The 21,800-nt window shown below is 30.8% G+C and overlaps 1 protein-coding gene across 4 annotated transcripts in view; it reads right to left on the minus strand.

Moving 5' to 3' along the window:
• The window catches only part of EcR (Ecdysone receptor), a 516,751-nt gene that overhangs the window by 340,418 nt on the left and 154,533 nt on the right, over nucleotides 1-21,800 (minus strand). For all 4 annotated transcript variants that reach the window (XM_014426260.3, XM_014426262.3, XM_067045017.1 and 1 more), the window contains one exon: nucleotides 21,427-21,494. The gene's annotated coding sequence lies outside the window, so the exon portion shown is untranslated. The remainder of the gene's footprint in view (nucleotides 1-21,426; nucleotides 21,495-21,800) is intronic.

Below are 21,800 nucleotides of genomic sequence, written 5' to 3' on the forward strand. Positions count from 1 at the left end.
AGGGGGTATGAACTCAGAGGCAGAATACAAAAGTTAATTTAACGAATGAAAACATGAGGGAGATAAAATTTTCATTAAATTAAAGTACTCAAATTTTCCCTTAATGTAAGAAAGGAATATGAGATATTAAATGTATGAGAATTATTTGAATGAGTGTGGCTCAATCAACGAAATTAAAATTTTTTTGGTAAGAATAAGTAAATTTCTCCAAAGCTGGTTTAAAGATTAGAGTAGAAAAAACGATTTTATTTATTAGGGAAGAAGAATTAATTCCTAAATAATGAAGATTTTCCCAGTATTTCTCATTACTATAATTAATAACTAAAAGCTATTTACTCAGTATTAATTTGTAACTAAGAAATTAGTTACATATCTACATAGGGATGTGACAGCAGTGCGGGTTGGGTCGCAGGTCCCATTGTGCTGGTTAACTTTCATTTTTCGGCGGTCCCGAAGAATGAATCTTGACACCCCCGGCTTGGTTAGTACGCGGAGGCAACTGAGGGTTTGGCAAAAAGGACTAACTAGGCCCATTTGCTGGACTTAATTCTTCCCACCAAATACCAGTACCAGTACGTATCTTCATAAAAATTAGTAATGCATATTTTTTTTTAATATAAATTGTATAAAAATATGTAAGAAAATTTTCAGGAGATTCTAATGCTTGTTACTATTATTCTTAGCTCAAGCCATTATTACAACGCGCAGGCTCAAATAAGCTCCTAAAAAATATTGACTATGTATGCTTGCTTCCTTGAGTCTTATTCAATTTAATGGTCTTAAAATACAAAAAGCCTCTTAAGCAGCTAGGAATAACAGTTCGCCAATTGAATTATCAGAATAAGTACATCTCAAATCGACTGTTTATAAAATAAATAATGAAATACAGAGAATACATCACTAGGAACCGACATGATATATAGTTTTTATAGAGCATAAATAATAAGATGATCAACGTTCATTCTGTTCTATGGGATGGTTAGGTGCTAAAAAACCCGTGCATGGGTATGCTGATGATTTAGGATTATTGGGTGAGGACAGGGAAGCTATAAAAGTAAATATAACTACGCTAATAAAATCTAGTTAGAGACTAAATCTCGAAATGAGATACGAATAAAACAAAATATATGGTTAGCAGTAAAATTTCGGTGATATAGTTATAGTAAGAAATAGATCTGAACAGGTAGAGAAGTTTAAGCATTATGGTTCTACAGTAACTAGAAAGAACAAAATGATGAGGAAATAAAAGCTAAGTAAAATGTGGGAAATGCATGTTATTATTCAATTTCGAAATAACTTTAACTCGCGTCTTCTGACCTGAAAATTAAAAAGTAGAATTCAAAAAACTATAATCCTTACTGATAGACCGAAGCGTAAAAGAGAGGATTGCTTAGACTGATCTATTATATTTGAGTTTGGATGGGTGTCATGGGGTACATGCGCGTAGCCAATGACCAATGGTATCGGCATCGAACCTTTGGGTTCGATAAGCCTCTATTTATTTATTTATTTATTATGGGATGATTAAACTATAATGTGTTATAAACAAAAAATACATTAAACGTTTATACACTAGGTCATAACTTTTTAAATGCTTAAACAAACAGAACAATTTTTAAATAAGCAATTTTTTAAATAATAATTTCAAAATTATAATTAAAAATTAAAGCAATTAAGTTTCTTTACACATATAATACGTATATAATCGTATTTTTTGTCAGTATCAATTAATTGTATACATTGCAAAAATCAAGTTATAATTCAATTTGTATAAGATAATATTTTCAATTTTATTTTCAACGACCAAAAAAAAAAAAAAAACATTATTCGATAAAAATAAAAGAACTCGATTGAGACTGGGGACTACTTTACCATTTACCGTAGAGACCAATAAAGTTCTACCTTCCGCAATAAAAGTATTCCTGCTTTTGCAACTTTATACTACTTTTTGTTATAACTCTAGGTGGTTTCTATTTCCACCCGGCCATTACTGAACTACATTCTATGTGGAATTTTAAAACAATATAAAATTTATGTGGCATCAATTACAATGGAACCTGAAATAGATATTTAATAGGTTAATATAACCGACTTTCTTTCCTTGTCTACCATACTTCGTGTTAAACAATAGTAAATGTATAAGAAACAGCGTAACGAAAATTGGACAAAAAACAGAATTTATTGTTTTGTTTTTTTTATTTAATTTATAACCGCTTAGTTAAAATAAAAAAAACAATTCGAGGTATTGGAATAGTATAAAAACAATAAAAAATATTGATCACCAAACACTATGGTATATTATATAAATATTCAATTTATCATACAAGTTTTATTAAAATTTAAAGACTCAATACAGGAAACTGCACGTTAATTCCAACTATTAGAGCGCTTACTAGACAAATGGTCTAAACTTCTAATCCATTACAAAAGACTGATTTACATGACAATTATAAGGCCTCTTTGGGCGTCCACTAAACCTAACGAATTCCTCTCGTATCCAATCCTTACAATCCTAAATCCTACCTAAAATCCTCAATGTTCCTTAGTTTATCAAAAATCTAATCATCCATAAAGACCTTTATGTTCCATATGTAACCGATCTAACCCGAACCAGATATCAATCTTTACTTTATAAACTCCCTGACCACCCAAATTCACTAGTTTCTAACCTTGCTTCCTCTTTCATTGCTTACAATCCTTCGAGGCGGCGAAAAGATGGTCACGTGACCTTCTAGTTTAGAAACGTTATTAGAGTTCTCCAATGGGTAGTTTCTTAATCATTTCACATATTGTCATGCCAATCTCATTAAAAAATTAAATTAACAAGCTGATGAAAAGTATAATTCAACTAATTATTTCACTAGTTAAAAAACTCTTGAAGTTGTTAAACAATTTAATCAATATAATAAAAAATATATCTCTTCTCTTTTCGACGAGTGAAGTTTTCCATATTTTTAAATAATTGTGTTTATAAATCAGTTTTATTTTTGTTATTTGTTTTTACGACAGGTTTTTTACAATTTATCCTTGAAGAAAGTAATTTATTTTACAATATTTGTTTCCCTTTAGATTTGCTCTTCTCGAAAGAGTTTAGCAAGTTCCATCTTTATGTATAGTTGTAAATATCAATAAATCTAAAGTAAAAAATAAAAATTTAATATGTAAAGACCAATCAAAATGCTGTAGGCACAAAAAAATATATATAGAAATAAGAAGAAGAAAACGAAGTTAGAATTTAGAAACATTTTAAGCTAAAATAGTAATAATAGCGATAAAGTAAAAACAAATAGATAAGCTAGAAATGAATAAATAAGTCTAAAAAACGAATAAAAAAAATAAAAATAAAAAAATATTAAATAAAATAAATATTTTTCTTCCAAACATATAACTCCAAGATGATAAAGATAATAGGAGATGATTTAGATAATATAGGAATACAGGAGATGATATGATGAAGATGAATATATGATATGTTGTCAGTTGGAGAGTGTTGGCCCGAGAAGGGATTGACATTTGAGCTGGCGGTGAGCCAAGGCTGTGGTCAAACCTCGTTCCTTCACTAGCCCTAGCTTCTTCTCTATTAATATTTCTCAACTAACTGCTCGTCGAGAGCTTCTGTCTGGTCGATGCAGAAATATTTTTGACCTTACGGCTACGTCAGGTAGCTGAGAAAACATTTCAATGACCTTAGCAGGCAATTTAGTTCATGAGGAAAAAAGATAGGACCTTATTAGACGTAGTTTGTCAAAAGGCATTGTGTATGAAAATGGAAGAAACTGACTTTACTGTCGATCATGTCTTCATAAGCTTAGTCCACGCTAGATAATACGTGGCGTAATTCCACACTAGTCGAAAAGTTCCTTTATTCCACCTCAGAGAGACGACTAACTATTTGTCAAAAGATTCCGGTTAGAATAGTAATTCCCAACCCGTCTGTGAACCTGTAAGCAAGAAATTGTGCAGTTTGAGACACTTTAAGGTGGTTCATTTACCTGTCAGAACCTTTCAACTATCACTCAAACATCAGAAAAGGTAAGCATTTTAGCAATAATTCTTTACAATATATGTAGTAGGAACTTCTCAAGTGTAATAGTATAGACGCTAAACGATTCCACTGAAACCAAAATAGCGCAATGTGTTTAGCAGAGTGTGCTATATGTCACGTTCACACCAGTAGACACACTGTTCGATTTCAGTCCTATAGGCTACATTTAGCAACTTCTCTACAAAATGGTTTCCTAGTCAGAATGGAAAACAAGGTACAACGATAGACATGTTGCGCTCTGCGGCTTCAATCTGAACGCTTTCAAATATCAATATTATACTCTCTGCAGCTCCTGAGTTCATTTTTTGAGTTAAACACATAAAAAATAGATTTGATGGCGAATTCAATTATAATTAAATAATTTTTTTTTCTATAAATGTACAATATTGGAACCCAAGGGCTGATGAATCTGTAGTTCTTTAACAATTTATTTAACAACATATTTCAATTTAATCCTCTGTGTTTATAAAATTATATTTACTGGATCAATAATGTTTACATATTCTAAAAAAGGATTAGTTAAGGTCCTTTTATGCATCAGTTTCAACCGAGATTCCTTATCTTTAAGTGGTATTTTGCCTGCTCAATTATGCAAAAAAAAATTGATTATGGTCATTTAATGAATTTTTATTTCCGAAAAGAAAAATCCGCCGTGCACAGACGGTTAAAAAAATTGCAGTGCGTATGGCGATGATGCTTTAGCAGAAAGCACAATCCATAAGTGGTTTTCTTGGTTCAGAATCGGAAATTTTGACCAGGAAGACGCAAAGCGCTCGGGCCGTTTCTCAACACTTGATGATGACCAAATTCAAGCATTGGTCACAGACAACCCTCACTCTACCGCATCGCAGGTATCGCAGAAACGCTTAATATATCTCATGCTAGTGTCTCAAATCATTTGTGTCTCATAACCGCAAAGGCATAATTTTACATCACGATAATGCCCGTCCTCATGTGTCTTTGTAGACCCGGCAGAAATTATTGGAGTTTGGCTGGGATGTGATCGTCACCCACCCTATTAACCAGACCTTCCCTTAACAGATTTTCACTTATTTCGGGCCCTTCAAATCTCTCTTAACGGGAAACACTTTAATTCGGTCGAGGACTGCAAAACACACATAGAGGAGTTCATTGCGCACAAATTTGAGAAGTTTGGAAGAACGGAATTAAAAAATTACCTGAAACATGGCAACATATAATAGGTCAAAATGGGTCATATATTATTGATTAAAAATATTTACAAGAGTCTGAAGTTTTTATTGAAATCAGTAAAAAACGCTACGAACTTATTTTACAACCCAATACTATACTTACTAAATTAAACACCATAACATCTTTATATATATTCGGTATTTCCTAGCTTCTATCGATTCGTTCTATAGCCAGTTCGTTGAGTGACCGTGGATGGTCCGGAGGGAGGCACAAGGCAATATTTTATCCGACTCCAATCATTCGGTCTTCCTTTCTCATTGGTCTCGAGCCATAACTGCTTACCTTTGCTCGCTGAGCCTACGACGATAATATTCCCGAGCGGGCGGCTTCTATAAATGAAGAGACGAAATTAATGTCTAGACGTGAGAGTTTTGGTCACGCAGTCGTGACCCGTGACCGAGCTTATGAGTCACATCTGTTCCAGCCACTCTCGATTGCCAGGTCATTGGCGACGTATCGAAAGATAATGCGAATCCATTACTTTTTTTTTTTCAAAACATAATTTATTATACATTATTTAATAATTCATGTTCTAATTAGTTTTTATTCCAACTGGTCATTAGTGTCTAAGAATATTTTTTTATCTGTTACAATAAACAACAACCCTAACTCTTAAATAATTAAACTGGATTATCCATCATCGTTTGGTAATCCTTTTTTTCCAATAGAAGGAATTCTTCCAGCAAGTAATTAATTCCCTGATTGTGCGGTATTGTCGCAATATCGAGTGTGGGCTGTTCAATACCTCTAAAGCCGACTCACACGTTTGCCTCAAATACAAAACACCTACAACCGTTCGCTAAACAAACAAAGGTCGATATCCACATCCTAGGGTATTTAAGAGAGGCAAACTAGTGTTACTTTTTACCTTTGACAAACACTTAAAATTTTAATTTTAAAAAACAAAACAAAATGAAGACAATATTATAAAAATTCATAAAAAATGGTACCAAATTACTTTTTTACATTCATAATCCGTTCTAGAATTTTTATCAGGTACGTAAAACTTTAACTTGTGATGAGTTAAATTAAAAATGTGAAATCTTAAATCGTTCAATTATACAATTTAAAGGACAAATTCCACCCTTTTTAACTTCAAATTTAATTCCTGACAAATTTGAGTTCATTCTCAGCCTATATAATCATATCTTACTTAAGGATAACTTTATAAAAATGATAAAGCGAGCAAAATGAGGTGTGAATATTAATACAAAAAATGTTTCATGACAGATTATGATTGTGGATAAAAAAACATAGAATATAAGAAGGTGAACAGTTCAGATGGGAAGCTAGAAACATTTATTGTTATAAACCATTTTAGAAAATAAAAAAGAAATTAGTCCTTCAAATAGTAAGTATAATTAACATAGCATTATAACCCTTTGAAAGATATTAAATAGAAATTTATTTTCTTTAAACAAATAATTGGTACAAAACATGTTATGGAAGTAATGTTTCTAGATCGAAGGGTGTGCAAGGAGGTTATTTCATCAGGATCACGCTCAACTGCCAGGTTTTTCCTAAATTAAGTGTACCAACTTTATAAAGGTTGGGTGTGCCCCAAGGTTAAAGTTCACCTTAGCTTCTTCGAAACTGCAGTACCGGTTCGATTCCGGCCAGGGCAGATCGACTTTTATTTCGTGGCAGCTCCACGAAATGAAAACACCACCTTCACACTTCTCTATAGCCTATAAAATAAGCCCTTCGCCTGTCATGAATGGAGTAAATAAAGAAAAACAATATAACAGAATAAATAATTATTTAAATAAGTCCTTATTTAATAAAAAAAATAATCAGTTAATATTTTTCAATGTTGTTTAATATGGAGGGAGTATTAGACCTGAAAGACTTAGCGAGAGTGGACTTGACACCGATACTCAAGTAGACTGAGCAACAAGCCAATTTAATCAGAAAACAAACTCCGAAGCAAGTGATTAAAAGTTGACTCCTAGAGATTATTGCCGGTGACACCTCATTAATCTAAAATATTCCGCTGGCTTCGCTGCCCGGCAAACTTTAAGCCGTTGGCTGTGATGTAGCACCTTATTCTCCTAATTATGCTTTGAAGCAAAACACAGGCGACGATAGGACTCCCGATGACATCCATGATCAAGAACATGATGGAGTACCTTGCCTTTGAGGCTTAGGATAGTATTAATGTGATACGTGTGACGTTCAGTATCACGACTTAAAATTAACAACTATTTAGAGTATATCATAACATTAAGTGTGACTCCAAATTATTAGTATTGTTGATAAAGTTCCATAATGGGATGCACATAGAATTCCCAAAAAGGCTGTGGAAGTTTTCAAGTAAGGAAAGCTTTATAGATTTGCTAAAAAAAGTGATTTCTAGTTGTTCGGACAAAATTTCACGTGAGAAATTCATATTCATAAGCAAATGTGAACAGCGTTATAAACTAAATTATAGTACATTAAACTATCTTTAGTCAGATTGCTGGAAGACATCTGTACGTCCAATGGTTTCTAGGATATAGTTTTAACTAGAAATCAATATTTTGTGAATTTATTTTAGATATCATAAAAACTACTACTCCTACCAAGATAAACGTTATAAACTACAGTGTAGTTCATTAGACTAGATTCAATTTGAGTACTATTAGATATCGGTACGTCTCACGATTCTCGTGATAAAGATTTCCACAATGAATTCGCTTACTATAGATTTTTCTGAATAAATTTCCTAAAATATTGCTTTATCAAAATCTGCATCTCGGGAACTATTGAACCTAAAAAGAAATAATAGGGCTCATTCATATTTTATCAGATTTACTCCAATTGAAATTATCCACTATTAAGTTCTGTTTCAAATGAAAAGGAGCTCCGAATGAATATTACTTTTTTTTTTGCATTTTAAAAACAGCCGCCATTTTGTACCCCTTCCCCCAAACTATACTCGGAAAAACCCTTCAGTTTTGACTATTAATTATATACAGTTTTATTAATTAACCAAAATTGGGGTGAAATAACTGACCTTTTTTCCAGTGGACACTTGTACTATTTGAAACTCCAGTATACTCATCACTTCCAACTGCCTCCGAACCACCTCTGAACTGTCATATTGCAACAACAATCTAACAATAAGCCATATTTTCCAACAATGCCCATATTTCACACCTCAATAGCTTAGGACTAAACCGAGACGATGATAAAACAATAGAATTAGTCAACAAAAAGAATTTAAAATCTCAACATTAACAGTGAACGGAAGAAAAAAGAAATAAATAAAATAATTAAATAAAATTGAATGAATATAAGCAAAATTAAATAAAATATAAATGGTTGATGACCAATGAAGTTTGGCGCCACTAAACAAAAACAAACAAACTTCCAACTGCCATCTGCTTGATTTTTTTACCATCAAATATAGGCTTATTTTATAGTAACTGGTAACCGCATAACGGGGATATTGGTTTTGGAACGTTCTCTCGTAATTTCGCTAAATACTCATGGTGGACCAAGATATTTCTTATTACTTTCTGAATTAATAAAATATATATATATATATAAAATGTAGCATTAACCAAACCAATACTTAGATATAACTTATTATACCGATATCTCAATTCAACATTCATTCCTCGAGACGGATGGAGCAGACCAAGAAGAGAGGACATGAGCCCGGGATCCTTGACGAAGGTTGCAGAGACTAAGGTTAGTAGTCGAATTGCGCAATAGGTTACTAGCACCACCAGTTGGCGCGTCGCCTCCTGTATTCTTCGCTTCAATTCCATCTTTCGTCTTTTCTTCAGATCAACTTTTAAGAGCCCCAAGATGGCAGCTGGTTCGGAAGGATATACTGAGGCAATAGCGTGTCCACACAGCCCGTTGTGAAACTTTCGAAAGTATCTCTGAAGCAACCAGCTGGCAAGCTGTGAATTTAGGCATCCTTAGATCAGCTGTTCACTTTTAAAATATAACAGAAACTAAATTAAAGAAGACCTTTAATTTAGAATTATAAAATAATATTAGATTGCAATACTATTAGGTTGAAAAATATATATCTATAAATACACTTGGTAAGTGGTTACAGACACCTCAAACATGACGCTTATAATACAGATGTACAAACAAATAATAGCAAAATATTCAGATTAGAATAAAAAAAAAAATTACAAAAATAGAATTGCCCTCTGTTAAAAAAGGGATAAAAAGATCTCAGTAAAATACGGTTATGATCAAACCCTTTATCATGAAATATTTAAAAATACACTAGATAATTTAAAATACAGCTAAAAATATTAAATTTTAATTGTGAATAGCATGAATTTAACATCTTGATCGGTAAATATACCCAAATGTACTAAAATTTCTTTTTAAAGGTTCTTATATGGATATATAGTTGCTTTGCTTTGAAAATGGCACTGCTTAAAAATAAAAGTTTTAAGTTATGTTAATCTAAGACTTGAATATGAAAGATTCTTTTAATCTGGTTTAAAATATGTCCAAAATATAATTTAATGTATATCTTATCTCAAAAAAAAAATTTAATTTATATATTTAAACTATCTGTGTGAATAGTAAATAATAATCAAATATCTTGTAATTGATTTAACTTATTTATTTGAAACTTAATATAAACTTAGTATAACAATGAACTGACTAGTGAGTAAAGAGCCCGAAACGTTGGTCTAATAAATAAATTGATAAAAGTGGTATAATGGTGATAAAATATATATATATATACAAATACAAATACAAAGTACTGACAACCCAATGTTTTTGTTTAGTCACGTAAAACATCATTGGTCATTAACGCCATTTATTCCTCATTTAAATTTTATTATTATTATTTTTTATTTATTTTTTAATTTTATTATTTATTTTTTAATTTTATTACTATTTATTTATTTTTTTAATTTATTATTATATATTTTTTTTGTTTTTTAACTTTATTTTTTATTTATTTTATTTTTATGAACTGTCAAGTGAATTTATAATTAGGATATACTTTTTTAAATTGTTCCATTAATATAATAATTTGATAAACATAATTAATTTCTAAACAATCAGGGGAGAAAGGGCTAAAAACTAACCGCTTTAGAAGGAGCTAGGCTGCCCCACTCCTGCAAAAGGTCACCCGCTCCAACCAACTGACCTTTTTAGGCCTCCTTTCCCAACTTCGCCGAATCATCCTACCGTTTTCTGGTCATTTCATCTTTTCTTTAACACCTGGATTAGTAATCTTAATAATAGAAATAAATAATAATCATGACAATAGGAAATGCAATTTTAAATTCAGGAAGATACGTTATCTATTGCAATACATTAAAACCATTTTTAACAGACAATTATCTGTAACGGTCACATTGTATTAAGGTCCTCTGCCAAAAATGTGTGAATTTGATGACTTTGTACCCCTCTATAACGGTATCCCTTCATTCCACCAATTTTATCTACTAAGTGTTTTCTCATTATAAATTATGTTAATGTTCAAACCCACGGTCCTAAAATTGAAAGGTATTGATAATAAGAGACATTAGCACTGAATGTATGTACATGCATATGAGAGTGTACATAAAACTTTCATCGTATATTAAACTAAAAAAAATTATATTCCTTACTCAAAACTTTGGGTTTTAAGTCTTAAGATACATATAATAAATACAAGGAAACAACCATGGACCTTCCACAGACAGGCGCCAATTTTCTACTGATTAAATAAGAACCAGAGATTACCCAATGATGATTTTCTGAATTTGACATACTGTTGGTTTTCAAATTTGAGTTCAACTACCAATGTACGTGTACAAAACGACAATATAGGCATACACCTAGAAAGACATTTTTTTAATAATATAAAATCAATATTGGAGATTCTCGAAAGTAAGAACTAAATATAATAATTCCAATAATTTATGAACAAATTTCTCGTTAACCTTTGGACTAGAGAAAAAAAATCAGAACGTTAAAACTTCTGACTATTAAAGTTGATAGTTTTTCTTAAGCTCATTGATATAAAATCTAAGCATAATTTGGAGAATCATAAAATTTAATATCAACTTCCAATTTTTTCTTAGTTTATTATTATTATAATTATAAAGGAGAAAATCGATATTTTACGATTCAAACAATACGTCGAACGAAGCTATAAACAATTAATAAGAGAGAAATAGAATTATGAGCCATTCGCACTCTCTTAATGAGACTTACTCCCGCACTAAGTGGGTGATAAAACTTGCAATTATTGGCAACAGTAATTATCTTTTTCGCAATTAAAAACAAATAACGTCCTCGTCTTGTTTTAATTTTCTTGCAGCTGTTGAATGTGGATACAGAATGTGAGGAAAGTTCTTCTGTTAAGAAAAATATTCCAAAGATCACATAATAATAGATGAAATTCGATCAATAACCCTATTCTATGTATAAAATGAAAAAAAAAAAAAAGCATGGAAATATTGATACAAACAAGATTAAATATAATACTGAACTAAGCAGACTTAATAATATTACATTTGTATAAATGTAAACAAGTAATTATTCTGCCTCAAAACTTTCGGAGCATTCAAGTTCATTAAACCATTCTTTTAATTTTGAAAATACATCTATACTTACCATAGTTCGTAACCATGACAAATCCAACTGAACCTTCATTCTGTTAATTTCAAAAACCGACAAATAGAACTTATCGTTGACACATTTCCAATTAGTTAATTTATTAAAAAAGTAACAATGTTTTATTTTTTTTTCTTCCATAGTTTATGTTCTTCAATAATTTTTAAATCATTTGTCGTCAACCTCTTAATTATTTAATTATTCTTATTTTTACCCTTTCATGTAATTAGTAACGTATTCTTCATCTTCCGGTAATTTCGTCATCTCTTTTGACGTACTTTTTAACTCTTCGCTTTCCTTTATTTGCTTGTTTGTTTCTTCCAAGCCAGGTATGTCATAAGTTTATTCTCTATTTTCTTATCTTTCCGTTACCCCCTCCTCCTTCTCTATTCTTATTACTTATTCTTATTCTTCCTTACCCACGTAATTAGTTTTGTTCACAATATATATATATATACTATTATCGTCATATTTTCTAATTATTTTCTTGTCTTACTTAACTTAATGTTTTGTTTCCTTATTCTTTTTTTTTTACTTACTTATTACATATTATTTACATATATTTTCTTTCTATAAATTTTTATATTATTATTACTAAATTAAATTATTCACATTTCTTTGCATTATATAACTTTATATTTTTATTTGATTAATTATTTTATTTTACTCACATATTTAATTACTTATATATACGTTTCACGTTTCATTTCCCACTTATTTCATAACTTTATTCTTTCTGTAAGTTTTTTAACTTATTTGTGTTATTCTCTGACCGCATCCTCAACCATCTTCTCACATATAAACAAGTATTGTTTATTATCACCTTCAATAAAAACATAAAGAGCCCTGAAGGTATAACTATCTACATTACAATAGATAGTAAAGCAGCACTAATGGGTTTATGGTCCTACAAAATAGCCTCATCGATAGCATGGAACTGCTTTTATATCCTAAAACATCTTGCTAAAGGCAACATGCTTACTTTAATGTGGGAACCATGAAGGAATCGATGGGGATGAGGTATCTGATAAACTTGCAAGAAAGGGCTCAGAAATTGCATTATTAGGCCCCAAACTTTATTGCAGCATACTATATGATATGCTAGTGTAATAAGAAGATTGACTCCTAGGAAATATAGAAGAAGAAAACATACTGAATTGATATCTGAATATCATCTCAAAAAAATTAGTACAAGAGCCCAAGAGGAGAAAAAACAGTTATTTTATCCCAATTTTTGATTACTTAAATTAAAACTATGTATTATTACTCGTAAAAATTTATGAGTTTGCCAAATACATGTAGGGGGAATATAAAACATTAAGAAAATTAATTTTTTCATTCGGAGCTCTATTTAAAACCATCAACACCACTAGAAAACCTAATAGAACACCATTTAAAGTATTGTAAATTTGCTAAAATATAAGCTCTCGTAGAACTATTAACATTCAATAGCTTCCCAGATTTCGTTTTTTAAAAAGCATCATTTCATAACATATCATAATTACTACTTTGACTGAATTTGATTTTGTTTTTTTTAGTTCTTTGAGTCTTTTTGAATTAATAAAATTGTAAAGACATCAAAGGCTGCAGAATGCATTTCAATGGTGTTTATATTAAATCATAAAAAAAAAAATATTGTGTAGTATCAATTCACAGAAAATTTCAGGCCCAAAACATGTGGTAAAGGTCATTAGCTTATTATGTTATGGAATTTAGTAAAACATTTTTATCTATCTTACGATTAGATCCTTCTGGCCATATACAATTACAGTATTGTTTGATATTTGTATCTTTCCGAGTTACTTACTCATACACAAACAAGTATAAACCTTTAAAACGTAATCCAGGGAAACATTCCGTGATGATGCTCACTCTTAAGGGAATTTTCCACATCGAGGGAAAGAACATAAAAGGCGGCTTTAAACTTTAAGACAACAAACGTTATGGGACCAGGGAATTGATAAACTTTCCCGAGAAAAAATACTTAAAACAGAGAATTGCGGACTGTACTAACAAAGTTTAGCTACACAAGATCCACTCGAATTTGCTTTTATACAACGCTAACCGATCGCTTCCCCCATATAAAAAATAAAATAAAACATAGATTATTAAAAAGTTTATGCAAATGAGCTCTTATAAAGTTGTACCTCACAACGCGTAGGTTTGGAACTGATTGGTTCGACACAATGGCTTTAAAAAAATAAAGCTTAACTGATTTAACCTGGCGGTATTTGAAACAAAATATATTTATCTTGTATCTGCCTGTCAGGATTTGTTCGGGATTTTTTATTGATGAGACTCTCTAGAGGTTAATAAACTTCTTGCCGTGTCTAAAATGTTAATTAACTCCATGTAAAATTAATTATAATCATCATAGCTAGTTACAAGGACCTTGTTAGGCCTTAGCGGCTACTAGATCTTTTTCTGTATAAACAGGTGATAGTATAGTGATATTTACATTTTTAAAAAAAATATATGTAATCATTTCAACTTCTTCAGACTGTTTTTTATTGTATAAATAAATCAATTAATATTCAGGTTAAGTCTCAAAACATTCTTTATTGTCTTTTTAAAAGTCCAACGTTTCGGCCAATTCGGCTTTTCTTAAGGACAATCTTCATTATAAATTTGCAACTCACATCCAATTATTTAAACATTATTTGCAGACTATTCTGCCCAGGACAGTAATATTAGTCAAATCACCCTATTTTGTCACTATTTCATTAGTTTTTAAAACTTGTAGTTACAAATCAACTTAACACTACCATTTATTAATTTATTTGAACAAAAAAATTAATATTGATTCATAATAATATTCATAAAATAGTGCGCCCTTATAGTCGCGTTGTGGTTTTTACACTTTACAGCTGTGTAGTTCAGAAACAAAATATGTATATCACCTATTGCCAATAATTCTGGTGTAAGTCCATAACACATCACAAGTGGGGAAAAAAAGGTGTTTTTAACTTTAACAAAATAAACCAAGAGGGTAAGTTGTTTCCCGTTTAATTTTCATCAGTTTTTTTCCGCACCCGTGAAGTATTATGTACTCTACAAACAAGTTGTTGAACTTTTATTTGTTTAAAGCTATTTGTATACGTAAAAAGTAGAAGGCCAGTTCCATTTTTTGCCTTAACTCGAAAGTGAGTTTCATATTTCCGTATTTTTTTTATATATTGTATTCTTAACGGTAATATTGAATGATCATAAATCTTTGATTTAATTTTGAAATATAAAAAAAATATCTGATTCGTCTACTCACAAGACTTTGTCCTCTACCAATGGTCTCTAAGACGAATACAATAATTCCTTAATATTAATATTAAGTTAATAATTAAATATTTAATTATCATTATTTAATATTTAATTATTTAAATGTTCAAAGGTCCCTCTGGAATGTTCCAAGTGATCTATAGTTTTCAAAATATACGAAAGATTAATAAAAAAAGTTTGATCTACTTTATTCCAATCGCTATAAAAACTAAAAAAAAATTGTATTTAAACTTATATAAATTAATAAAATTTAAATTAAACATATCAGTAATATGTTTTTTCTTAATTTAGACAGGTTTTTTTGGTTCATAATGAACTTTCAAAGATAATATAGAAAATTATATAAAATATTGCAAAGGCCTGAAATTGTGAAAAATCTACAGTAAAATGTTCATTGTTTAGAGACTCATATCTTTGTACTTTAAATCTTCCAATTTTATTTGAACAATTATTTTGTGTTTCTTGAGGAGTTTTCACGCGTTTATATTATTAAAAATAAATATATTTAGACGATCATTTGCAGTAGACTCAATTATATGTTCATCGATAAACCCTCTTTCGATAGTAAAATCCGACTCTCCTGAGCTGATAAGAGATTTCCCGCACGAAGAGGAAAGGCGAGGCGGTGAAATTCCGCCGGGCATGCCCTTGGCGAACCAAGGACTGCCCCCTCCATTTCGGAACCGCTCCTTCTTCTCGTATAATTTATGATAAACTTCACTTTTAACTCCTTTATTTTTGTTATTTATTTATAATTTATTTTATGCTGCCGGTGCCGCGGCGGTGCGGGTTCTATTCCGGCACAAAGAGTAAAAGACTTAATCCTCCTTGCTGACCCCCACTCGACCGCCGTCCTTGGCCGGGCTAGACGGGAATGTACACACAGATCCCAGGAGGCCTTCGTGATCCGAATATTTCTCAGAATGCTTCCTCCCTCCATGCAAGGCCTTCTTCATTACATGAGCGTTTCCAGTATCATTAGATATTCGGACTTTATTTATTAATTATTTCTACTTATTTTTGTTCGTCCAATTCAAAGAAATAAACACCTATACTAAAAATTATTTATTTACTTCTCCAAGCATTAATCTACGGTCAACTATCTACACCTCATTAAAAATAATTTATCATTATCATGTGAATCATTTCCAGAGGTGACCTCAATTTTTATCCATTTACATTGCCATATTAATTCACTAAAAAAAAAAAAACGGATTTCTAATTTGAATAAAATAAAGACAAAATAAAGAATAAACGGTGGTACGCCAATTGAAATGATCGGTATCAGTTTTTCTTTTCTTTTTCAAACACTTTTTTAATTTATAAAAAGTAATATATATATTTTGTTGACCGTATAAATTTAAAATATGAAGAAGATGGTCAGGGTTGCGGTCAAAAAAGTAGAACAAATAGTTTTTAACTATTTAATGTCCGACGTTTCGCCCCACTTTACAGGGTTCATCAGGGCTAAATTAAGGTAGGATAAATGTTATGTAAAAAATAAGTGATAAGAGATAAGAAAATTATATATATTATAACTATTTGTTATAATTATATAAAAATTATAACTTGTTCTTCTTTTTTGACCGCAACTCTGACCATCTTCTTCATTATTATTATTATTAATTCGGCTCCACAACATAATGTCGAGTCCTGGCCTTCTGCATTAGCCTCCACCAATAATTACGATCCTGTGCGACCGCCATCCAGTTCCTCACATCATCAGTCCATCGAAGGCGTGGTCTTACTTTGCGTCTTGTTCCATATAGTACCTCGGTCACTATTTTCCTTGACAGATCACTCTCAGCCATCCGAGCAACATGCCCTGCCCACCTCAATCTACTGAACCTCACAAACTGGACAACGTCTGGTTTCTTATATAAAACTTTGAGCTCCTGGTTTGTTCGACGTCTCCATATCTGGTCAACAACCATCTTCTTCATACTTTTTTAAATTTATTTATGGATTGGCGAAGAGGAAGCAACATCAGTGTCAGTGAAGTTATTGTCACGTTAAAGTCACTTTACTGCCACGTTAGGAACTACTACAGCTATTTTAATTGTTAAACAGTATACTAGTTGCCGTCATGACAATACTGTCACACTGAGATACAGTGATAGCTAACAGTACATGTTACAGCTGTGAAGCCGCTGTCATGGAGACGTTCTCAGGATAGTACTTTCGCTCTTAAAATACTGAGAACTGATTCCACTTTGGGTGAGAGAGCTAATAGTACAAGAGTTATTCCCCCTCCCCCCACAATTTTTTATTACTTTAATGAAAACTATGAGTAATTACTATAATAAACTATGTATAATGCATAAATTGATGAGTTTACCTAGAATAGTTAGGTGGAATACAAAATAATGGCTGTTTCAATATGTTAAAAAAAAAATTAATTTTTCATTCAGAACTCCATATCTTTGAAACTAACCAATACAACAAAACTATCTGGTACTAAACTAAACTGGTAGAACATCATTTATTTAAAATAATACTTTGGAAGATATAATGAAAACTACAACTCCTACAAAGATAGACATAATAAGCACTTTACTAAACATCTTTTGCTTCCTGATATAAAGATTTTCCACAATAAATTCACATACTGATTTTTCAGTAAGTTCAAATGTTGCTTTTAATGAGGTCCTAATGGAATTTAAAATTGCAACTATTGTTGCCTCATCGGGAACTCTTAAATCTCTCTCGAATTTTGAACATAACCCTAGGTCAGTACTAGCTGATAATATTAGCTCATTAATAGAGGGGACTCGATAAGATAGAGCGTACTTTATCAGCACTCCACTCCCTCCAACCTATAATCCTATCTTCCTCTACTACATATACCGGGAAAAAATATACATACACTGAATAAAATAAATGTAGGCACAAAGAAACAGATGTTCAGGGCCATAAAGAATTAATTTATTGCATAATAATTCTACTCGAGTGTATTCGAATCATAAGGATGACAGTTGATATTCCAAAAGGAGTCAAGATACATGACCTGGAAGCTGATGCTGGAATTCTCAGGGCAGTCACGGGTCAACAAGATCTTAAAGCGCATGCAGATGTATATGCAAATCCGAGATAATAAATTTTGGTGAGGCATTATAAATAAAAATAAACATAAAAGTCTAAGCTAAACATGATAAATTATATTTATATGTTTCTTATTTTTCAGTTCAAATTCATGAAAAACATAAGGTCAAATAAAATTTTGAAAAACAATATGGAAGTAAAAAATCTAACATTGAATATAAGAAATGGGTGTGTTTTTTTTAATTTTAGCTATAAATGTTTCAAAATAGTTTTGAAATAGATTAGATTTAGATTGCTGGCAGTAAAAGCTTATAGACTGTTATGTTCTGGGCACACATAGGCCGTGTTATGAAGAAATAAACTACTGAAAAACTTAATAATTTTTTTGTTTCAAATAATTTTATAAAGTAATATCTTTAATAAGCAATGAAATATGAATAAATATAAATTATGAAAGAAATTGGTAATTACTTTAAGGAGATAAGAGGAAAAATTTTTTTAAATTATTTATTTAATGTAATTTACAACTGTACAAAATAATACAATAGATAAATATGTAGTATGTTTCATATACACTTGAAAATCTTGGGAAGGAACCACCCATTGGTGGTACTTCAAACATTAATTTAAATTAGAAGGTCCCGTGGCCATCTTCTTTTCAGACGCCTCGGAGGATTATCAGGGATTGTTAAGGATGAAAGATTAAGAATTAATGGGTTAGGATGGTTAAGGAGTTTGGAATGAAAAGACGCATATCTGTTTTGGGTCAAATCTTCAACGAATGGGATGTTAAGGTCTTTGTGAATGAGTTTATTTGTGACGTAATAAGGAGCATCAAGGATTTTACGTAGGATTTTGGATTGTAACGGTTGGATGAGGGAAGAATTCGATGGTTTGGTGCTCAATTCCATATGTCCAAATTGGTCTGATTATCGTAGTGTATACTAATTTTTTGTAGTGAATGGGAAGTTTAGAGCGTTTGTCAAGTAAGTGTTGTAGCAATCGGGATCTACGAGCAGTTTCTTGTCGTTTCAGTCTTGTGTGTGGATTCCAAGTAAGTCTCTTGTCAAGATGGAGTCCTAAGTATCGAATCTGTTCAACAGGCATTTGTGGTGTATTTAGAAAGGATACTGTAGACCAGGAGGGCAGAGGTTTTTTTTTAAGACTGAAAATAAAATACGGGAAATAAAAGTTGTAATATAGACGTATTGTATACCGTTGAAAAGCCAAAGATTTTAGAAAGACATAATATTAAAATCCCGTATATATCTGTTGAAGGAAATGGAGAACCAATAACGCGTAAATAAAATATCAGTTGTGTACATGCGCAGCGTTATTCCTTTTTGCCAATCGGATTATCAAAAGCATTGGTTATAAATAAAAAAATTGGAATAAAAATATTGAAGCATTACCTTAAATAACACAGAAAAATTAAAATTTTCTAAATAAAAATAACTTAATATAACAAGAGAGTCTAATTCATCGGCGGCACTGAGCATGAACCTCGCTGGCTTATTATTGTTATTAATTTTAGTCGCGTCTCCCTTCAATACTAACAAATTGACGATAATTCAATTTTTATTAAATAATAGTAAATTGTGATAGAATTAATTAAACATTAAGTTTTAGTTTTAAGATCTCCTCTTGTGAGATAGCGACATGTCGTACATCGACTAACGAACTCGTTATAATTGCCTGTTTGAAAAGTCAGATAAGTAAAGCTACTATAAAGGGTGGGAGTGGAGGGTTTCTTGCCGTTATCCAATTTCTGACACTTTTAAATATTGCTGGATTGGACTATCTCCATCTACTGGTCTCCTCTTCTCGGTTTAAGCAAATATGTCAAAAGTATATATGTATGTACCAGATATTCAATAACATCATTATAGGAGGGTATGAAAAAAAAAAAAATATATCGACACATTATAACAAGGCAATCAAAGGGAGAATAATATAATACATTTCATGTATTATATATGTATGAAGTACTAATTTTGTTTTAATGAAGGGTACGAAAAAAAACAAAAACTCAAACCTAAATTAATAGTACGACTTTCACCGGCATTAAATGTTTAAATTAATTTGCTTTCCTAAAGTATAATGATAGTTGAATAATAAATTTTTAAAACGTTCATACTGTTATAGACAGACAAACGATACATTAATTAAATCTAATTTGATATGCCACTTGAAAATAAAGCAAAAGTTCTAAAAGAAAATTCGACAGAAAAAATAAAAAAATAAGAGTAGAGGGAGAGAATAAATTAATTTAAAAAATATCTGAAACAATTTAAAAGATTATTTATTTACTTCCTTCACATTATGAAAACCTTTATACCTTCAGAATAGAAATTTTCATTCACATTAGAGACAAAAGAAAGAACTTTGTTTTTCTCTATGTCTGTTCAAAATGTACGTTACGACATAATCGATTGAACCTTTGATTCGATTCTGATGGAATATATACAGAATGTGCTGGTTAATTAATATTGGCTGGTTCGTACCATATTTATATTACCAGATTCTATCGACTGATTTTTCTTTTGCATGCATAAACCTTTTTATATGACCTATATTTCCAAAACAGCTGGTTTGAGTTTAGAGGAAGGCCTAAATTTAAAGGAAATTTGCGGATTAGTGTTAAATTTCATGAGATTCTGTTTACGACACTTGAGTGGGCACAACAATTTTAAGATTCGGTCCATATTTCGAAGAATTCGGGTATTGGTGTTGAGATGTTTTAATATAAATTTGAGCGAATTCTGTCAAATAATTTTGCGTACACACATACGAATTTTTCTCGATACCTAAATTTTGAGAACAGCTCGTCCGATTTAGTTTTTTTTTTTAAAATAGTAGGGAATTAGTTTAGGTATGGTCTACCATAAATTTTATAAAATTTCATCGACTACTTTCGCTTAACCAGGAAAAAAGTCCATGGAAAAATTTATTTACGTACCCTATAAAAATATATAGAGAATGGATAATTTTCAGAAGAATAAAATTCCAAAAAAGAAGAAAAAAAATTCCAAAAATGTAAAATAAAACTTTTTTTTTTAAATTCGATCTTAAAGTTCATTTGGCTTAAAAAACAAACAAGCTTTTTTTATCTCAGTCCAGAAACTTTTGATTGCAAATTAGCGAACTTCATACCGTATAAGAGAAAATTGTTTATTTCGTTTTTTAATATATAGTAGAAAATTAATTAATTTAATTTAAACAAACAAGATGTAACAGTTGACTGTATATTTATATAAAGAAATTTAAATGAACCTTACCGTTAACATCCAGGCTGTAAAGTGCCAGATTCCACCGGTGATTTGATAACGGGTTGAGTCCATTCGACCTGTAATTAAAAAAAAAAATCATAAATAAATAATTATTATTAACAATACCTTTTAAATGAATAGAAACGTTTCACACAATATTATATTAAAATAAATGTAAGATAAAGAAAAATACATAAAAAAAAAATATGAATATTATTATTTCAAGAGATTTTTTTTTCAGTAACTCTTGTTCATTGGCCTGGTATTTATGGTGTACTTATTCTCGTTGTTCACGATTTATTTCAACACAATCAAGGTCAAACTTACATACCTTCAACAGGATAATTGAATTTTATTTTCATATTTTGACTAGCGTTTGTAAC

Source organism: Halyomorpha halys, unplaced genomic scaffold (assembly GCF_000696795.3).
Source record: "Halyomorpha halys isolate HHAL.00 unplaced genomic scaffold, Hhal_1.1 Scaffold566.1, whole genome shotgun sequence".
Taxonomy (NCBI): Eukaryota; Metazoa; Arthropoda; class Insecta; order Hemiptera; family Pentatomidae; genus Halyomorpha; species Halyomorpha halys.